Genomic DNA, 13,421 nt, shown 5'->3' on the forward strand with positions numbered 1-13,421 from the left:
GATGTCAGTTCATTTATTCATGGTGCATTGCCATCATTAAAGGATACTAGTGTTTCTGCCTCAACAACATAACTAGGTATCCCATTCCATCCCCTCACCACTCTCTGTGTGAAGAAGTATCTCCTTCAACAACATAACTAGGTAACCCATTCCACCCCCTCACCACTCACTGTGTGAAGAAGTGTCTCCTTCAACAACATAACTAGGTAACCCATTCCATCCCCTCACCACTCTCTGTGTGAAGAAGTATCTCCTTCAACAACATAACTAGGTAACCCATTCCATCCCCTCACCACTCTCTGTGTGAAGAAGTGTCTCCTTCAACAACATAACTAGGTAACCCATTCCACCCCCTCACCACTCTCTGTGTGAAGAAGTGTCTCCTTCAACAACATAACTAGGTAACCCATTCCATCCCCTCACCACTTGCTGTGTCTCCTTCCCCATCCTAAGTCTAACTCTACTTAATTTCCAACTGTGTCCTTTGGTCTTGGTTTCTGTAATGCACTTAAAATATTGGTTAGGATTAAATATGTCAACTCCTTTTAGATGCCTCCAATCTAAGAGACCGCTTTGTCTTTGTCCTCACTTCAAAATAGAAACCAATGTGTCCTCATTTGTAGAAGTGAAAGCATGACAAATACATCTTACATTTACAAAAATCCATAGCTGCCTAAAGATAAAATGAAAGCACAAATGATCATATAAATAATGTAAAACAACACAATTTGAAACAGAGCCATCTCTTTCATATAGCTGGGCTGGCTCAAGCAATATAAAAGTAACAAAACAAATGGTGAAAAGAGAAATCCCTGTAGACTTTATCAATAACCTCCCAGATTCTTTTATTGATGGATGTGATTCGTATTCTGGCATCAGTACAGATGCTATGAAGATCTTAACTGTGTAAGGTAATGGCTGTGGTTAGCATCGTATCTGATTCTAGTTGTAGTTAATAAGAGGGACAAAACCATGAATTGGACTGTGGGAAAAAAACAGCATTTATAATTATTTTGTTAGCTAGAAACGCACACATCAAATTGGTAGAAGTCTAGGGCAGCAGGGAGTTTGGTTCTCATCCATTTCTTTTCAGCAGAGCGCAGTTTGGTTCTTGCTGAGCAGAGCACAGAGGAGAGCCAGGGTTGGGGAAGGGAGGGGTGGGCAGGTTGGGAGGTGAGGGGACAGAGGGAGTCGAGGGAGGAGGTGAGGGAGGAGAAGAGGGTGGAGGTAGCAGAGTCTACAGAGAGTTGGGAGAAGGAGTCGAAAGGAGGGAGGTGATAGAGAGCGTTGGAGGCAAGGACAGAGGGGGAGAGAGAGCGGAGGTTATGGCGGGAGGTGACAGTGGGGGTAGGTGGAGTAGGGAGAGAGGGGAGAGACAGAGAAAAAGAGATGGGATAGTGATCAGAGAGGTCCAGGGGGGGGTGACCGAGAGGGTGAAGGGGCGGCAGGCCCTGGAGAAGGTGAGGTCCAGTTGATGGCCAGCTTTGTGGGTAGGAGGGGATGGAGAGAGACAAGTTGAAGGAATGAAGTAGAGGAAGGAATCCGGCAGAGTGGGTGGGGTTGGAGAGATGGATATTGAAATCACTTAACACGATAGTTGGGGTAGACAGAGAGGGGAGGGAGGCTGTTCGGTTGGCTGCTGTTAGCTGTCTATTATACTAAACTGCGCTAAAGACAATACTTAAGCAATACAATAGTTTCAATGCACTTCAATGGGATCACACAACTACAAAACACTGTGTGGAAACCAATCAAATTGCAAATCAACCTCTATTCAATTTAACCACACTCACCTGGTACTAATCACAAACAGTAAATCACCTAATTAAAACAACACCACCTTTATAATGTTACTTAATACAGCTAATGTTAAGAGTTGGAGTGAGGCCTCTAGTAGCCACTGGGAGAGATATGGAAAAGGTCTTCGATCTACCTGTCCTCGCTCGGACTGCCACAGCTCAGACTGCCCTTGGACGTGTGACCCTTAGACTGCCACAGCTCAGACTGCCCTTGGACATGTGGCCCTTGGACGGCTGGCATTCTAAGACACTGTTTGCCAAATTACACTGTCCTGCAGGTCTAGAGCTGGTCCAGTTTACACGCTATCTAAATTCACTTCAATCAACCACAGCTCTTAACACTTTAGAAAATTAATTCCTTCAACCAGCTAATGTAATTACATCAGCAACAAGCATTCCATTGTACTTACCAAAATTGCTAGTTTCTTCCTTCTGAGTGCATACAGCAAAACACAATCCAAGCAGGTCAGTCGCTAGAACAACTGATTAGCCAAGGGAAAAACAACATTAATTTTAACACTACAGCCAGCTAACAGACACTCCCAAACAGCTGACTTGAAAATGCACCCTGCTAGTGTCCTGTGAGGCCATTTTGAGAGATAAACACACAGGCAGTAATACAGAGGCCTACTGCTTGAGGCTGCAGAATAATCCAGGCAAGTCCTGCTCTCTGGCACAATATCAGTAAAGCCACATTCTGTAGATGAGATGGGACTTTGTTTTGCCCAAATTAACTTGGATTCAGTCTAAAAGTTATGCAGAAATATCCTGAAATAAGACCCAGATTAGCTGTGTCTGCACTAAGAAGATAATGCAGCACAGCAGGGGGCTGCTTGTGACCACAGTCATACTCCAGCAACTCTCTTCTCATCACCACGGCTACCTCCTTCTAAGGCAAGTTGCAACCAAATAACATTGATATAATCTGACAGAAGCCCCTTTGATTTAGTGACAAAATATGGATAATCATGGTACTTGGAAAATTTGTTTACAGTGAAAATGGGATTCAGGCTGTTAATAAGAGGTATGACTTTGAAAGCTCTGGTTAGCACTCCATTAACAATGATGCATATTGAGATTGTCAGTCGTGCTCAGCAACGTGCTGACTGCGAGGAAGAACCTAATTATGCAGACCTGCTACACTGTTCATCACAGTAACGTAGGTTTGATGGGGGCTGAACTGAGTATATGTGTTTCAATTCGTATCCAATTTGCTCTTAATTACCGGTATACTGAGTTGATTTGCAGAGAAGCATCACTTTTGTTTTGTATCAAGCCCCCCCCCTCCCCTCCCACTTCAACAGAATAATTATTCTGTTTAAGTTTAACTTTTAAGTGTTTGAACCCAAATTAAACAATGTAAGTAAAATTTTAAAGTTCCATCTTCTGCACAGTATGGAAATGTCTGTGCTAACAAGACCAGTGATCCAGTAGACCTAGACCTGTGTAAGATCTTTGTGCAACTATTCAGCAACAATCATGCAACTTCATGGGGGGCCTGAGAGTGGGTGTCAGTGGTCTACTAACGGTTCTGCTAGGGTTATTTAATACACTGGTATGCTGGATCAGCCTTTTCTTTAAGGGGTGAAAGAGAGGGGAATGAGATGAATGGAGTCTCATTTCAATGTGTCCATTGTGATCCCACTCGTTCATTAGTGCCAAACTCTTTTTAAGGAGGAGCGTGTTTTAGCTATTAGCTGAGCAAGCTGATCTATTAATCGCTGTTTCGAACAGATCAGAGAATGGGGTGATTTTTCATTTTAGAGTCACAATGATACTGGGCTGTATTGCTGAAAAGAAACAATTGAAAAAATGAAAAAAAAAAAAAAAGTTTTCATTTTGGAGATTTATCTCTTGGCTCCAATGCTACTTGTTCAATTAACATGGTATTTTTTTCATAGTTTAATAGGTACTTAACATGCTGTCTGCTAGTTCAAGGTAGAATGCGGTGTACAAAATCTAACAAGTTTCTTACCCATGTATTATTCATGTTATTTGACTTCCAAATTCTTATATATTATTATTATTATTATTATTATTATTATGTATTTCTTAGCAGACGCCCTTATCCAGGGCGGCTTACAATTGTTACAAGATATCACATTATTTTTACATACAATTACCCATTTATACAGTTGGGTTTTTACTGGAGCAATCTAGGTAAAGTACCTTGCTCAAGGGTACAGCAGCAGTGTCCCCCCACCTGGGATTGAACCCACGAGCCTCCGGTCAAGAGTCCAGAGCCCTAACCACTACTCCACAATGCTAGCCTCCATTTTTCATTACATCCTTGACTTATTTTTTTAAAGTTTGATCTCAGTTCTATTAAAATATGCTTCCAGGTAGTGAGCCTAAAGGTAAGAGATGGAGATGAATTTGAGTGTCTTTAGTAGAGAAAATATTGCTGTGAACGGTGCTGAGCTCAAATCTAAAAAGAATGTATTCTCAATACAGGCCCTGACCAGTTGACACACATACAAGTCTTGGAAGAAGTATTGAGAAGTCTGGAAGAGGCAGGATTGAGAGTAAAGAAGCAGAAGTGCACCTTCCTAGCTCCAGCAGTGCAATGGGACACAAGATTGATGCAGACGGCATACCCTTCAGAGGACAAGGTTCACTGCCGGTGCCCAAGAATAACACTGAGTTAAAGTCTTTCCTATGAATGGTTAACTACTACCATCGTTTCTTGCCAAACCTGTCTACCATACTGGCACGCCAGAGCAAGAGAGAGCATTCAAGTTAGCAAAGAAGCTACTACAAACGTCGCAGTTGCTGGTGCATTTTGACATGAGAAATCATTGGTCCTGGCATGCGATGCATCATCCGATGGAGTTGGAGCAGTATTGTCTCACACCATGCCTGATGGTAGTGAAACACCCATAACCTTTGCATCACGTACGTTAGCTACTACCGAAAATAACTATTCTCAGCTGGATAAAGAAGCCCTGGCCAGTGTCTTTGGTGTGAAGAAGTTCCATCAGTACCTGTTTAGACAGCATTTCACGATCTGCTCAGATCACAAGCCTTTGATAAGCCTGTTCAGTGAAAACAAGTTGATTCCACCAATGGCTTCAGGGAGAATTCAAAGGTGGGCATTGTTACTTACTTATGAGTATGAGGTATGCTACAAGAGTGGAGACATGCACAACAATGCACAGGAAGACTGAGTTAAGTATCCATGATGACTGTCTACTTTGGGGAAGCAGAGTCCTTGTACCACCGTTAGGCAGGAAGAAAGTCATTGAAGAGCTTCATGAAGCACATCCAGGTATCTCCCACATGTCATGTACAAGATGTTTCACCAGTGGAAGCGCCAGAGGATGACCAGGTGCAAGGGGAGGATGACTACATTGTAGCACCACTACACCCTGAATTTAGTCCCTAAATTCCTTTAGATTACGTTTTGGGTTAAAGTTGTATTTGTAACATGATGCCTTTAAGAGCACCAATGGCTGAGGGGGTTATGGGTCATAGTATTGCCACATCAGCGCTAGATAGAGCGGAGTAAGGCAGACGTTAGTATGGCATTGGCAGCACTGTGTAGTAGGTCCCCTTCCTGGCTAAATAAAGCTATGTTATATTTACAGTACCGAGTCAGTGTGCAATTAATAAATTAACCAATAGTTTATAACAGTGGTCTACTAAAGTCATGAATTAATGGTTACAGTGGTTTGATATCATATGCACAAAAAATCAAAACAACAGAAGCAATGGGGTGTTCTAATAAATTTCACAGAGAGAGAGAGAGAGAGAGAGAGAGAGATAGAGAGAGAGAGAAAGAGAGAGAGAGAGAGAATATAAACCCAAGAATGGAGAAACTGGTAGAGAAAGAGAGGGGATAGAAAGAGAAAGAGAGATTTGTTTTGTGAGCACTGATGGGAAGTTCTTTTCTAAAACTGCTTCCCTCGCTCATATGAGCATATGCAGTAGCTCTGTCACTCATATGAGCATGTGCAGTAGCTCTGTCACTCAGATGAGCATGTGCAATACCTGTTTTGGTTTCCCCAGCTTACGCTTTTGTCACATCTACAGATAGTGAACAAAAAAATGAAAACACCAATGTAAAGTCACTTAATAGGGCGTTGGGCCACTATGGTATCCCGCTCTGTGGAGTTCTCAGCGGACCGTTTTTGATGAAACTGGCTGCTTGCGCCTCTGGTTGAAATTTGCAGTCAATTGATCTGCAGTTGTTTGCCTGTTTTGCCTTGCGCTTCGAATTAATGCACGGATATCACGTTCCTGGAGTATGCGCTTCCGCCCACTGTTGCCCTTTGTTGATGATGTCTTTCCCTTGGAGTTCCATGCCGACATCACCTTAGACACTGTTGCCCGTGAAACATCAACAAGTTGAGCTGTCTTGGTCACTGAAACTCCTGCCAAACGCGCCCCAACAATCACCCCTCTTTCAAAGTCACTGAGGTCTCCTCTTGCAGCCATGCTAGCCATAATTATAGGCAACCAGGCCTGTCCAGCATTTTTATACATGACCCTAAGCATGCTGGGATGTTATTTGCTTAATTAACGCATGAGCCACACCTGTGTGGAAGCCGTTGCTTTCAATATACTTGGTGTCCCTCATTTACCCAGGTGTGTCCATTTTCTTGTCCACTACCTGTACTTATTTTTTGCATGCCAGTAAAGAGATACGAAATTTCTTGATTGAAATAGTTGTATTTCTACAAGTTTTTTAACCAGGGTTGGGATTTGAATATTTGATTCTGCTATCTTGTCCTGTAGGATAATAATGTTAATTATTTCTGGGAAGTTTTCGTATGTGATAGCTTCGCTAGATTATTGCGTTATTGCTTTCAGGTAGATAGGGGCTGGATATGGGGTATCTTTTTGGTCATTATTTTGTATTGTTTGTTTGTGACCTAACACCACTCTGGTTAAGAAAAAAAAACACAGAATCATGCTGGACCATCAAATATAATAATAATAACCCTGTTTATAAAACTGTTGGGTGATGCGTATGTTCATGGAACCGTTGTAACATCAATAAATGAACCCTGTACAATAGTATGGGGGTGCATTTTCCAACAAGGACGCAAATAATATTATTAAATATTAACATATTAGAACGTCCAGAAGTGCTACCGGGATGCCTATTCTAATGAGGATGCATTTTATGACATTTTGAATTTCAAGTTTGCTTTATGCTTCTACCTTGATCTTTCCACCCTCTGAAACGCTGTGTCCTGTACCAATAATCTGAGGAGCGTGACACCCAACTTTAATGATATCCTTAAAGTTACAGAGTGTTGTTTGCAAGATCCTTACAAGTGAGGCTATATGCCACAAATACAAATGGCAATGCAATACATTACAAGTGAGGCTATATACCACAAGTGAGAAATTGAAAAGTCTATGAAATCCTTTGTTTACAGATTTTAGAGATTACATTTTCTGAAAATTACCAGAATGTGTGCCATGCCCTTGCTGGGTGCCTGAGGGAAAATTCAGAGGATAATTAATTAATATGGAGCTACCAGCTTCCCATATAGCGAGGTCTTTGGCAGATCTGCAAGGTGTGTGTCAATCAGCCCAACTGACAGTGCTACCTGGTAATGATTGACACTCATTCGGTCTGTCACAGACATAAAAGGGCTGGAGCCCCTGTGAGGGGAGAGAATTCTATTTTGATATCCAAAATAGAACTGGTTATATTCACAAGAAGTAAGTTAATACAGCTAATTAAATACTTTACATTGCTAATTACGGATTTAAACATTAAAACAACATGCATGGTGCAGGTTTAGGCTGCTCTGAACCATTTTTGAATTGCAAATGTACTCATTTACAAAGGAAATAAATACATTTGCATGCAGCTTCATGGTCTGTATGGGTTCCCAAAGATTCATTCAGCATCCATTGTTCCTGTGCTTTGAGGCATGTATTGTTTAATTGCTAATTAAAGCCCACAATGTTGAATTTGCCATTGAAATATTATTACCTGGTGTCTGTTTACTATATTATTTTTATGGTCTTTTGCACACTCTACTTTATCAGTCCAGTTTGTTTACATTTTTGTCAAAGGACAGGGTGCATGCTGTGTAAGCCTGCATGCATAGTCCTACGACCACTTGCAGTAGTAGGAGGTTATATGGGACGTTTTCAAGCTTATTTAAAATTATATTTAAAACTGGAAGTGTGACTGTGACAGAGAGCGAATTAATCCTAGTCAACAATCTCCCTCCTGATCTGTGAGGGCGCTGTTTAACAGGAACAGAGTGCCTCTTACTGGTTGGTCTGGCAGTTCATTCCAGGGTCAGTCAGAAGCCAGCCAGCCAGGAAGGGGACGGAGTCACAATGCCGACATCATCGCACTAAAGCGGTACGCGATGGTCAGTCATGGATTGGAAGAGATGTGATTGAACTAGCTATCACAGGGGGCCTGACTAAGGGTATAATTGGGGATGTGACGATGTAATCTCTTCCTTTGATGTGGTTATGAGAATGACCGAGAAAGGAAACAGACTGTGATAAGCATATCGTGAGCATTAAGATTTTTGTTTGTTTCTAACTGTCTGTGCTTGTCATTATAGAAGGCTAACCTCCGGGAGCTGTAGCTAAACCGCCAGCAATTAAACCCGGACTCCACTTCACCATTGTACACGAATAAACCTGCAAATCACCACTTTCACTAAGAGCACTCACTCTGGACTTGTGACCGTGTTGTGTGTGTCTTGTTTAGTTTATTATTATTTCGGGACTGAACCCCCGTGCTTTTGCCTGAGCGATACACATCGTTGTGTAGAGCCAGGTATTATTATTTGTCAGCAAATATAGAGCTGCTTTTTCACTGTGAACTTATCTTGTGTCTATCATTCCTGAGCACCACATCACCACTGCACTGGTGCACTACAAACCACTTTGCCACAGTGACATACAGACAGATGGATGTACAAACCGGCAGGCACTGCCATATATCAGCGCAATCTGATACTCACAATACCTAGATAATGTTAATACCAAGTTTCATTACAATTTAATAATTGTTGCATGCAAACATGTAAGTGTGAGGTACAGATTGACAAATGTTCGGACTGACAGACATCCCCATATGTCCCTAGACTCTTATGCATTCAATAACATGCTAAATTCTGTTACTACCACGTTTCATTGCAGCTAGATAAGTGGTTTTCCATGTATTTGCAAAAGTGTGGCATAGGTGTCTGCCTCCACTAAAACCTGAAGCCAAGGATTCCAACCCCCGCAGGGATAAAAATTCAGACAGCCTAACTTCCAGGAGTCTCCCTGATCCACCAATGAAACCTCACGGAAATACATTACCTATCACTTTAAAACATCACTGTATTTACACATATTAAACAGTTGAAGCATGAAATCCAAACTTGCTAGCGTTTGCTAAACAAGGTACATGAATAATTAATAGCTCTGAGCTTTGGTTGATCATTAACCTGTCCATCAATGTTATATCGTATCACAATAGGTACGGTTTTGTAGTCAGGAGATCGATCGTGGTTGTAAAATGATGTCAAAGGACAAATCTGAAGCACCCCATTGTTTTCAATACAAATATGAAAAAAATAAAATACAGTTCTCGCAGGATTATAGAAAAACATACCTGTGCATTATTTGTGTAAAAATCAAGCCCTGTCATGCTGGTGCACAGAGTGCAATTCGGATTTCTCCATCAGCCACACTGGGAGTCCAATGTACCTGACCTTCCCTGCAGGCTGACTTGACACTTTCCCTGATCTTGTGTTTTAGTTTTTGTTTGAACGAGTGTATGTCTGAAGATCTCAACTTTATCTTGTTCCATGTTGTTTGTTTTATTCCAATAGAGTTTCAACAAATTTCATCCATCAAATCAACAGTATGAAGGTCACTCTTGAAATCAGGACTTAAAGGATGTGTTACAGTAAGAATATCTCTGTTAAGAAAGGGGAACAAAACTAAAAGGCTAAAATATGCACAAGAACACAGAAATTGGACTATGAAACAATGGTCAAAGGTGCTTTGGACTGTTGATGGATGGACAATGACACCTGTGCCTTCTGTCAGTTCTGTTGTCAATTCAATGCTTGTCTTCTTTCTATTCCTTAAGGGTATTATCTTCAAGTATTGCTCATCCTTGTTAGACATCTTTTTGGGTCTTCCAGTCCTGGGTTTGTCAATTACAGATGTTTCTCTGTACTTGTTGATTACGCTTCGGATACCACAAATCGAGTGATGCGAGCTATTTCACTCAATGTTTTTCCTTCTTATGCAAGTCAAGGTTATTATAATAGTAGAAAACACTAGTGGAGACTTTGAGTAAAGTGTTGATGCTCATAATGCATCAGAGTAGAAAAATGCAACATGTCTAAGACTTTTGCACAGCAAAAACCACTCAATCTGTAATTGAGATCTAGGATAAACAATTCAGCAGAAACTTGTACTCAGCATATGGGATTGTCCACCTAGAGGTGTGTAATATATATATATATATATATATATATATATATATATATATATATATATATATATATATATATATATTGTGAGATGGCAGGGAGGGGGTTAAAACCTCTCTGCTGGAAAAACATGTGCGGAAGGCACACTTTTGTTTTGTTTAATTGTTTAATTGTTTTTGTTTAATTGTTTTATTGATTGATCATTACCTGCACCTGGCTATTATTGAAAATTAGAGCCAGGTGCAGGGTTTAAAAAGAGAGCAGTCAGTCTGCTCTGGGCAGCTGCTGAAGAGGGTAGAAGCCCGACTGTGCTGGTGTGTGAGTACAGCCGTAATTTAAAAAGAAAAAGGTAGAGTGAAGCCTTTTTTGTTTTGTGTGTGCTGTTTTGTTTGTTTTTTGTACAGGTAAACAGCTTAGCTGTCCTGTTTAATTTAGGTTCCTGTTTTGTTTTAGTTAGTGCTCAAAGAGAGCTAGGTGTTTGTTTTGTTTATTTTTGTGTTTATTAAAAATTGCGCAACCGTGCTTAAAAAAATCAATTTCTGTGTGTTGGGTCAGTGTTTTTTAAAGGGGCAACGAACCGTGGTGAGTGTGATTTTATTACATATGGTGGCAGCGAGTGTGGGCGCCCCTGGAGACCCAAAAATGGATTTTAAAGATTTAATAGAGATGTTTAATAAGAACACTGCTGCTCAGGAGGAGCAGATAAGGAAGATGGAGAGGCAGAGACAGGAGCTGGGCGTGGCCCCGTTGATAATACAAGAGCGGGAGCCAACGGAACTGGAGCTGCTGCTACAAAAGTGGGAGCTGCCGTCCCGAGAGCCAGAGGGGGTGGAGCTGCCGTCCCGAGAGCCAGAGGGGGTGGAGCTGCCGCCCCGAGAGCCAGAGGGGGTGGAGCTGCCGTCCCGAGAGCCAGAGGGGGTGGAGCTGCCATCCCAAGAGCCAGAGGGGGTGGAGCTGCCGTTACCAGAGCCCAGAGGGGAGGAGCCGCCTCTCCCAGAACCATCATCCATGCAAGTGAGTCCGGCGTTGCCGAGGGAGGTCCCCAGTCCCGTCATCGTGGACACCTGGCCGGAATGCCCAGACCTCCCTGCGCTGGACCTTGCTCCCAGGTCGCAGCACTGCCAGGCACAGTCGCTTACCTGGTCCCTTACTCCACTCCCCCTGGAATCCCAGACGTCGCTGCGCAAGAGGCAGACGTCGCTACGCAAGGGGCAGAGGTCACTAGCTTCCCCCTGCTGATTGCTCCACTCCCCTTGCATCGTGCTGCGCTCCACCTGGAATTCCAGAGGTCACTGCGCAGGTCCACAGGCGCACGGCTCTGCCTGTCAGTCCTGGCTCCCGGTCACCGGTCCGCGCTATGGTCGCCCTGGACAAGCCGTCTGGGTCCCTCCTCGCCGGTCCTGGGTCCCTCCCTGGAAACGCCGGAGGGACCAACCCACCCTCAAGCCTGCCCGTGGAAGAGGGCGAAAATTGACATTTGTGGACTTGAGGGTGGGTGGTCTTTTAAGGGTGGAGGGAGGTGGCCGTTGTATGGCCGGTGTCTTGAAAAGACATGGGGGGGGGGGGGGGGGGGATGTGTGAGATGGCAAGGAGGGGGTTAAAACCTCTCTGCTGGAAAAACATGTGCGGAAGGCACACTTTTGTTTTGTTTAATTGTTTAATTGTTTTTGTTTAATTGTTTTATTGATTGATCATTACCTGCACCTGGCTATTATTGAAAATTAGAGCCAGGTGCAGGGTTTAAAAAGAGAGCAGTCAGTCTGCTCTGGGCAGCTGCTGAAGAGGGTAGAAGCCCGACTGTGCTGGTGTGTGGGTACAGCCGTAATTTAAAAAGAAAAAGGTAGAGTGAAGCCTTTTTTGTTTTGTGTGTGCTGTTTTGTTTGTTTTTTGTACAGGTAAACAGCTTAGCTGTCCTGTTTAATTTAGGTTCCTGTTTTGTTTTAGTTAGTGCTCAAAGAGAGCTAGGTGTTTGTTTTGTTTATTTTTGTGTTTATTACAAATTGCGCAACCGTGCTTAAAAAAATCAATTTCTGTGTGTTGGGTCAGTGTTTTTTAAAGGGGCAACGAACCGTGGCGAGTGCGATTTTATTACAATATATATATATTACAAAAAATAAACATAGCATGCATTACCAAAAATGTGTAGTTTTAGAAGAAACACAATTAGATAATGTATAGAATAAAGAAAAATAAATGGATACATAGACTCAATACCAGGATGCCTTAAGGTTTTAACGACATAGTAAATGACATCACAAGCACATTAATAGATTTAAATAGCAATACATATTAGTATGATTACCATGACATCAAAAGCCGATAAGTACCTCCACTGTTTGTTTTCAAGCACGCTTTCTCTTGACAAATGCATGTTAAACAAACACTGGGAAGCTGGCTCTTTTGAGATATATGGATATATGGTTATTTTTTGTAAGTTGGCTTTTTATCTTTGTGTTTTGTTCTCTTAAAGTGTTTCTATACAGGTAACAAAGGTGGCTTCACTGGACAAGTGGGACTGCTTGATAAATATAATATTTTATATTTGAAGAGGGTACGATTATTCATTAATAGATAGCAAGCAAAAAACATCCCCAGTGGTACTGAATTTAATCATCTTTCTCAATACATTTCAATGGGCTGTGTCCACACACACTAGTTTAAAAGTCAATTGCTTCAACCACGGTGTCACACTACAAGAACTGAATTTCTGTGACCCTAACTCGAACCGTGGACCATGAAAGATAAAGACAGTCAATATGGATTTTTAAATCCCCCAAGGCACGTTCCTAACCCTGGGCACACTGCATCTAGCTGTCTATAAACTCTCTATCTCAGTGATACACGCCGCTAACGGTAGCTCCAGAAGAGTTAACTGCGGCAAGGATTAAAAATGAAATAGCAAGGGGGGAAATAGTTTTCTTATCAGCCTGCGAAGTGTAAATGCCACAAGGATTATAGAAATTACAGAGGCTCTCTCTATTCTGGCTTCCCCTCCTCTTCTGTCCCTCCAGCATTCGCCTCACGGCTGATGAATGACACGCAGAGAGCCCCAGGTATTACACACTGTCTTAAGAATTTGTCCAATCCGTGAGATCTATTACAGATAGTGCCACTGACATGGCTTCAGAGATTAGAGCTGGCAGATCCTCACTGTATTGATCGCTGGCTCATCCAAGCTGGACCAGCTGCTGCCTGCGTAATG

Source organism: Acipenser ruthenus, chromosome 18, assembly GCF_902713425.1.
Source record: "Acipenser ruthenus chromosome 18, fAciRut3.2 maternal haplotype, whole genome shotgun sequence".
Taxonomy (NCBI): Eukaryota; Metazoa; Chordata; class Actinopteri; order Acipenseriformes; family Acipenseridae; genus Acipenser; species Acipenser ruthenus.